Genomic DNA, 8229 nt, shown 5'->3' on the forward strand with positions numbered 1-8229 from the left:
CCAGGGCAGAGACAATGGTGTATGTGCACACCAACCTTCGTCTTATTTATAGGCAAAGCGAAGAGTGGTTGAGGGGAAAGACAAATATGTCAGATGTCTTTCCTGATCATATGGATCTGGACAACAATGTTGAGTTGGCATTGGCCAACATGGATCTCAATTATCCAGTGCTAGAGCTTGTTAGATTTGATTACTTAGAGGGGTCATCCTCCACACCAGCAGATGCAGAGGTGACTATGGATACAGGGGAGGAGGAGGGTGCAGAGGAGAGCAGTGGTGACCATGATGATGAAGACATTGATGTTGATTCTGATGACTCTGAGGATTGATGACTACCTATTGCCTTGAGGCTTGTATACCTGTAGTTGTTTTATATTTTCTATTTCTATTTGCCATTGGCATTGCACCAACACTACCTATCTAGCACATTTTGATTTGTTGACTTAATGAGAAAACTATAGTTGTCAGTGTCTTTATCTTACTATCTTGTAGTTGTAAGTTGTCTTTCATTTATGAATTATGAATCATGATTTATTTGAATTTTGTATGTACTATGCATGCTATAGATGAAAATCTATGTTTGAAATCAATGAATTTGTATCATTAATTAGAATTTGTGTAAGAAATATCTAATTTTTAATATATATATATATATATATATATATATATATATAACGAATCTTGCGTGTCCTGTTCCGGGGGTCAACGTGTCCGAACTCTACATTCGAATCCCCGAATCCTACTAATCCTGAATCCCCGTGTCAGGTGACTTAGCTAGTAACCTACCTCCATACTTTCACGAAACCCTCATGTTTGCTAAACAATGAGTTGACCCAAATAACTGCAGATTTCTCTTTTGTTCTCACATTGGGTTCACCAGATCTTCTTCCCATGCAAACTACACAAGGAAGTGACTATCTATTCTACCTCTGACTCGACGAACCCCAAAGATGCAATCATCTTCACAGTAGACTTTTGATACCAAGACTTGATTATGTCTACCTCCTAGGTAGATTGTCTTCCTAGCTATATAGCATAACTTCTTTAAATTCCCAGGCAAACTACACAAGGAAGTGACTATTTATTCTACATCGGACTCTACCAACCCCAAGGATGCAATCATCTTCACAGTAGACTTCTAGATGCCAAGACTCGATTATGTCTACCTCCTAGGTAGATTCTCTTCCTAGCTATATGGCACAACTTCTTTAAATTTCATATTCTCACAACTTCTTTAAATTTCATATTCTCAAATCTCTATTATATTAGATCTCTAGCTTTGACACCAAATTTGAAAAAAAAAAAAAAATATCAAAATCCTTTTGAAGAAAGATTTTATCAAATCCAATCATTTTTCAAAGACACATAGAATTCCATATTTATAATAATATATTAGAACAATAAATAAACATAGCAACAAATTGCAACTAAAATGATAATAACTCTTACCTGGTTACAACACACACTTATTAGAAAACAACATTTTGTAGAATAATGCATTGGAATGATACATTTCTTCTATTACCTCTAATAAATGTAACACCCTTGGATATGGGAGTAAAAATTCGAGTTATTGTTGTTAGTATTTCATTTTTGTTTTTATAATTATGGAAAGAAATGGGAAAAAAAATTTACAATAATTAATAATGAATTTCTTTTATGTAATTCTGAAAATGGTTAAGAGTTAGAACATAATGAAGATTTCAAGATAAGATAAAAAAAGTTTGGGGAAAACAGTTGGGGCCAGTTATCATTCAGTGTCCTTTCTTCTAAAGTCCTGGAGATAAAAATGACTTCTGAGGGACTAAGAGGGCTTGGCCACCAGAAGGGGCAACCCACGTGAAGAAAAAGGATACATTAGAACTGCAGAATTATTTCCAGAGTTGGTTGGGACCATTGAAAATTTCACCAATCAGATTAATTTCTGAGAAGTTACAGACTGGAGTAGAGTCCTGAGATTTGGAAGGGTAACTTGGACTGGTTACATCCAACTGTGCCAAATGATTGCTAGGTTTGGAATGAGATTTGGAAGGGTAACTTGGACTGGTTACATCCAACTGTGCCAAATGATTGCTAGGTTTGGAAGGGTAACTTGGACTGGTTACATCCAACTGTGCCAAATGATTGCTAGGGTTGCTAGGGGGGAATCTGGACGTAATTTCAAGTTCCGTTGGAAGGGTGGATTGGTCTCATTATGGGTACGTTGTCTCAATCAGTTCCCAGAATTGCAGATAAGTAGAACTTATACTATTTGAAGTTTGGAAAACAAAAGTTCTGTGTTAAGTCTAAATTGTGTTGTTTGAAGTTCAAGAATAAAGGTTTTATTGGAAATGTACAATGCACTTATTGTGAATAAGATTATAGAAATGACTGCTTGTCTGTTGTCTAAATTATTTAATAGCTGTTTTGATATAATTTCAATCTAAAATTGTCAATATGATAAGTAGATATGGTGAGGTATCATAAGGGTATTGGAAAAGAATATATATATATGAGAAAACAAAGGTTGTCCCGTACGATTAGATGGTTGAGTGGGACAGAACCCTCAACGACCATTAAGAAAAAATAAGAATATTGTGTAAACCTGTGTGGAAGGATGGAGTGCATACTGTTCAGTACATACAATGTTAAGTAAGATAAAGACAAGATGTAAGAACGATTTTATCTTAGTTGAGGCAGACACAGGGAGAAGAATGGAACGTCATTATTGATGTTAACAGTTCATTCAAAGAAAAGAAAAGAAAAAAAACCTCCGTGGCATGTCTAACTCTAGAGTTGTTCCAGTGTCGAGATGTTACGTTGAAACAATAATTTGAATTCCATTAACTATAATATTTGAAGAAGAGCTAAAAGAAAACATCATTGCTACAATCAAAACTACCAAATTCAAGTCACGATAACAAATTTTTGAAATACAGTAAGTAAAGGAGACCTTTGCATTTATACACTGGAGAAGGGAAAGACGTTGCATGCATAATTAGATTAACAATGAAAATTTTAGAGGAACGGAATCATAAGTTCTGGGTTTCGAATTCAGTCATTTGAAAAGTAGCACAACTGCACCCTATGAATTAACAGTAAATGGATTTCTTCCCTTGTAAAAAGAAAAGGGAAGATAAAACCCTTGAAGTGAATACATGATACAATGTCTGTGTAAGCAGAACAAATAACCACATAAATCGGCAAGCTTTCATACATATTTAACTGGGTATCTAAACCAACAAAGAACCAAGTGTCTATCGTGTAAAGTACCTCCTGAATCTCTCAGGAGTCTGACAGATTACAACCTTCAACAAGATAAAATGAAAAATTGAACTATATGCTAGAACAACAACAACTGCCATAGAGACAGAAGGGTCTGTGGAAAAGAAATGGAGAGAACCCGCCTCATATGCTGGGAACCCGTCAGAGTACCTAAAATTTCCAAGAACAACCTTGCTCATAAAGAGAAAAACACGGCGGGGTACCAAAGGTACTTAGCGCAGAGCAAACTTGGAGGGAAGGGAAAAAAACTACCCATACCCATTAGACGGGAAGGCTACAGTTATGGTCGACATTTGATTCGCAATGAACCAGACAACCGAAGGGATTGAAAACCCTGGTGTAACCTGAAACCCCCAGCTGATACGATTGCAGGGAAGCACAATATACTACATGCAAGTCAAAATGAATACATTATTTGTCACAAGAAGAAAAAATCGAAAGAAACAGCAAACATCCTCAATGCATTAAGTAACAAAAGAAAAGGAAATTAGCTCAGCTACAGTGGTTCAAGTGGGAGCAAGTAACCAAGCTAGTAAATTCTGTAACGCCACACCGAGGTCCCTGTGGCTAGAAGAGACTCTGGTAGAGACTGCTGAACCAAAGAAGAAAATCAGAATGATGAGCGAGATCAGTCAGTGACAACCCTGCAGATTGTTCGCAAGCTGGATGCGACGGGAAACAGTGAATCAAAACCCGAAACCCTGTGTGGAAAAGAAGTCAACCTAACCTGTAGCAGATTTCTCTCGCCAGACGAGATCACAGAACCTCCCCATCGACGCATCAGGCAAATGGCAGAATGAACCTGGGACTCCGAAGACGATTACATAAAAATTAACCCTTTTCACCGGAGTCGTTGGATCATTAACCCCAGGATTAATGATGTGAGATCTTGTAGCTGTCCATCTCGCTCATATACACTTGGAAGAGTTCTGGAGGCCTGATGGTACAGTTTATTTAATACGGAAACCAAACACAGTAAATACCAAACCTCCCAGCAGATCACACATGTACTTAGTTTGAGGGATGGAACCTAAACCAATCGCTACAACCCAAGATGGAATGTGTTAATGATACGGGGTACGATAGCACATTAAAGAGCAGTATAGAACTTAGGGGTTAAATGGTAGTGGTCTAGGAATTTACATGCCAGTAATTTTATTTTATTTGTTTGGTTTTTTTTAATACTGGCATAGAAAGTTGTTACAATAAAATAAAGGTAAGTTATTTAGTTATTCATTAAATTTTAACATTTCGAAATGGGAAAATTTGTTATTCATTAAATTTTAACATTTCGAAATGGGAAAATTTGCAAATCTTACTAATTTGTAACATGCAAACTATAGAATTTTGTGAATATTCTTACAAAAATATTCAAAGTTATATTGTCTTTATAAAATTTTCACTAATTTTAAAGTAAAAGAACTTTATCTTATAAAATTTGAATAAATCAATTAAAAAAGATAGAAATATATGTTTTTACTTATTATTTTAGAAACTAAATTACTATTATTATTATTTTCAACTAAACGGTAATGGGATTACCAAGTAGAACTCCTTTATAAGGTATTTTCGAAAATTTCTAAAACATGTCTCAAGAAATTTGAACATGCCATGACCAGAAACACAATATTTGAGTGAAAATTTCTAAAACATGTCTCAAGAGATTTGAACATGCCATGACCAAAAACACAATATTTGAGTCTACAACTTAAGCTAAACTTCTTTAACAAATACTAAATTAATTTTAGAATAAAAAAACAAATTATGATTTTTTCCTAATATTAAAAACTATATGATATATAGAATTTAACATCTAATATTTTCTAATTTTAAAATTACTAAAAAGTTAATATTTATCTCAAATATATTCTTAAAAATATATAAATATTTTACTAGCTAACTAAAATAAAATTACTTTTCAAATTTGAATGAAGGTATACCTTTCAAATTAAAATTAAAAATTAACTCCTCAAAATTATCATTATTTCTAAATCTGATCTCAAATTTAATCTTTAATCCTAACTTCAATATTACATTTAGTTTCTTAATTACACCGAAGGTGTTTCCTCTATGGAATTGGCTAGGAAAACACTTTTCATGCTAGCCAATCTCAACGTCCCATTTTCGTCTTCCTATCCAATGAAAATATGACACGTGTTCGTGAGCCATTTTCCCATACCAATGTCAATTCTTGTTTAATTTTACGAATTCTCATTTACTTTTATGACTTCGACTCTCACGTTTAATTTACTTTTTCGGAGGACACAACGGTTTCGTTTGTCATTTACTCACTTTTCTGGAAGACACTGTGGGCTCATAGGTTCGATTGGTGCCAACTATTGGCTATTGGGTCTACTCTGAACTCGCTATGGAAAGCTCAACAATGTTGCAGGGAACATCGTTTCTCCAAAATAAGCGAGCAAGCCTTCAATCCAATCAAGAATGGAAAATGGGTTCTCAGTACAAGTTAGGGCGGCAAGTGTGTTTTCAGCACAGGCAAAGATGGCTCAACCCAAGCACGAAAATCACAACCTTTAACCTCAGAAACCTTGGTTGTGTGTGCATCGAACAAGAAGCAGTCTCGGCAGACCATGAGCCAAAAGCCAAATCAACACCCAGTTAAAGCAACGGTACAAGTGGTAGGAGGAGGGGTAGTGACAAAAATATTAGGGAAGAAGTTAGGGTTCTTAACACTGGCGTTGGTGTGGGTTGTGCTTCAACTAGAAATACATTGGTTGCACTGTCAGCATATTTTGTTGCTGCAGGGATACCTATTATTGTCTTTCTCCCTGCAAATCGCATCTCGATTGCACAGTTAGTGCATTCGATTTCCAATGTGCATTGGTGCTTAGTTTGGATACTGATTTCGATGGGTGTATGGGGCTAATCCGGGAGGTGACTGGAGAGTTGTCGATCTATCTGGCGAACTCACTCAATAGTCTGCAGTTGGAGGGGCAGAGGACTATAGCGATCGAGATCTTGCAACATTTTGATTGGGAGGTGCCGGATTGGGTCATTGTGCCCGTCGGGAACTTGGGGAATATCTATGCCTTTTATAAGGGGTTCTAGATGTGCCTGGAGCTGGGCTTGGTGAATGTTATTCCTCACTTTGTCTGTGCACAGGCTGCCAAGAACAATCCTCTATATTTGTATTATAAGTCAAGGCTACCAATTCCACCTTCGCATCGACGATACAGATTGGTGATCTTGTCTCAATCAATCAAGTTGTTTATGCATTGAAGAATTCAGATGGAATAGTCAACAAGGAGTTTATGGATGCTACAACTCTGGCAGATCTGAAAGGTATGTTTATATGCCCTCACACTGGAGGGGTAGTGACCAGAATATTAGGGAAGAAGCTAGGGTTCTTAGCACCAGTGTTGGTGTGGGTTGTGCTTCAACTAGCAATACATCAGTTGCAATGTCAACATATTTTGTTGCTATAGGGATACCTGCTATTGTCTTTTTGCCTGCAAATCGCATCTCGATTGCATAGTTAGTGCAACCGATTTCCAATGGTGCATTGGTGTTCAGTCTGGATATTGATTTCGATGGGTGTATGAGGCTAATACGGGAGGTGACTGCAAAGTTATCGATCTATCTAGCGAATTCACTCAATAGTCTGGAGTTGGAGGGGCAAAGGACTATAACGATTGAGATCTTGCAGCAGTTTGATTGGGAGGTGCCAGATTGAGTCATTGTGCCTGGGAGGAACTTAGGGAATATCTATGCCTTTTATAAGGGGTTCTATATGTGCCTGGAGCTGGGCCTGGTGAATGCTATTCCTCACTTTGTCTGTGCGCAGGCTGCCAAGACCAATCCTCTGTATTTGTATTGTAAGTCAAGGTGGAATGAATTTAATCAAGTGACTGCCAATTCCACCTTCGCATCGAGGATACAGATTGGTGATCATGTGTCAATCAATCGAGTTGTTTATGCATTGAAGAATTCAGATGGAATAGTCGAGGAGGAGTTGATGGATGCTACAGCTCTAGCAGATTTGAAAGGTATGTTTATATTCCCTCATACTGGAGTGGATCTTGCAGCATTGACAAAGCTCAAAAGTAAGGGTATTATTGGGCTTAATGATAGGATCATTGTTGTCAGTGCTTCTCATGGGCTGAAGTATACACAATCCAAGATTTACTATCACTCAAAAGTGAATCTTGACATGAAATGTGAATATGCAAAGCCTCCATTTCTAGGTTCGATTAGTGCCTGATTATATTCACTATTTTATTGGTCTGCAGATTTTTCTTCACCATTGGTTCTTGGATCGGTTCTTCTCCATTTTAGAGTTTTCTTCACCATTAGAGCTTGTATAGGTTCTTCTCCATTTCAGTGAGTCTAGCAGTAATTTGTGTTGAAGAAGGCCGGTATTAATACAAGCATAGGGAGTCCTGTGCAAATTTGAATTGGGATTAAAAAAAACAACAAAATGAAGGAAATGGGAATCAGAGATCATACATCAAAACACAAAACTCAGAACACTTACCTGTTTTGATAGCCAAGAAGGGTTTTTATACACAGAGAAAAAGTTTCTGGAGTTCGGTGGGGCGGTGGCTTCTCCAGGAAGCTGCCCATTCTCCAATGCGTCTGCAGAATCCTCTAGATCAATATAGCAGCTGTATTAATGGCGGGTGGTTGTAATTAATATCTTCCAACACTCCCCTTTAATTCCAACCATATGACAAATATACTATAGCACAATATACAAGACAGTATACTCTTAATTGTCATGCCTGCTGGTCTAAGTCTTAACTAGGCTTACAATATAATCTTGATTTTCTACAACACATAACTTACTTCTACAAAACTCAAATTTTGCCTTCCCAAGAGGCTTAGTGAATATGTCAGCTACATTCTCATTTGTATTACAGTACATTAGAGAAATTTCTTTTGATTGGACCTTTTCTATTACAAAATGATATTGTGTGTCGATATGTTTTGACCTTGCATGACATA

General features: G+C 36.7%; 1 pseudogene; it reads left to right on the forward strand.

Annotated features, from left to right (window-relative positions):
* Positions 1 to 6577: 6577 nt before the first annotated feature.
* LOC149138492 (threonine synthase 2, chloroplastic-like) lies at positions 6578 to 7486 on the forward strand (annotated as a pseudogene).
* Positions 7487 to 8229: the final 743 nt, after the last annotated feature.

Source organism: Pinus tabuliformis, chromosome X (assembly GCF_031772625.1).
Source record: "Pinus tabuliformis cultivar Carrire ecotype Pingquan chromosome X, CPIR1, whole genome shotgun sequence".
Classification (NCBI taxonomy): Eukaryota; Viridiplantae; Streptophyta; class Pinopsida; order Pinales; family Pinaceae; genus Pinus; species Pinus tabuliformis.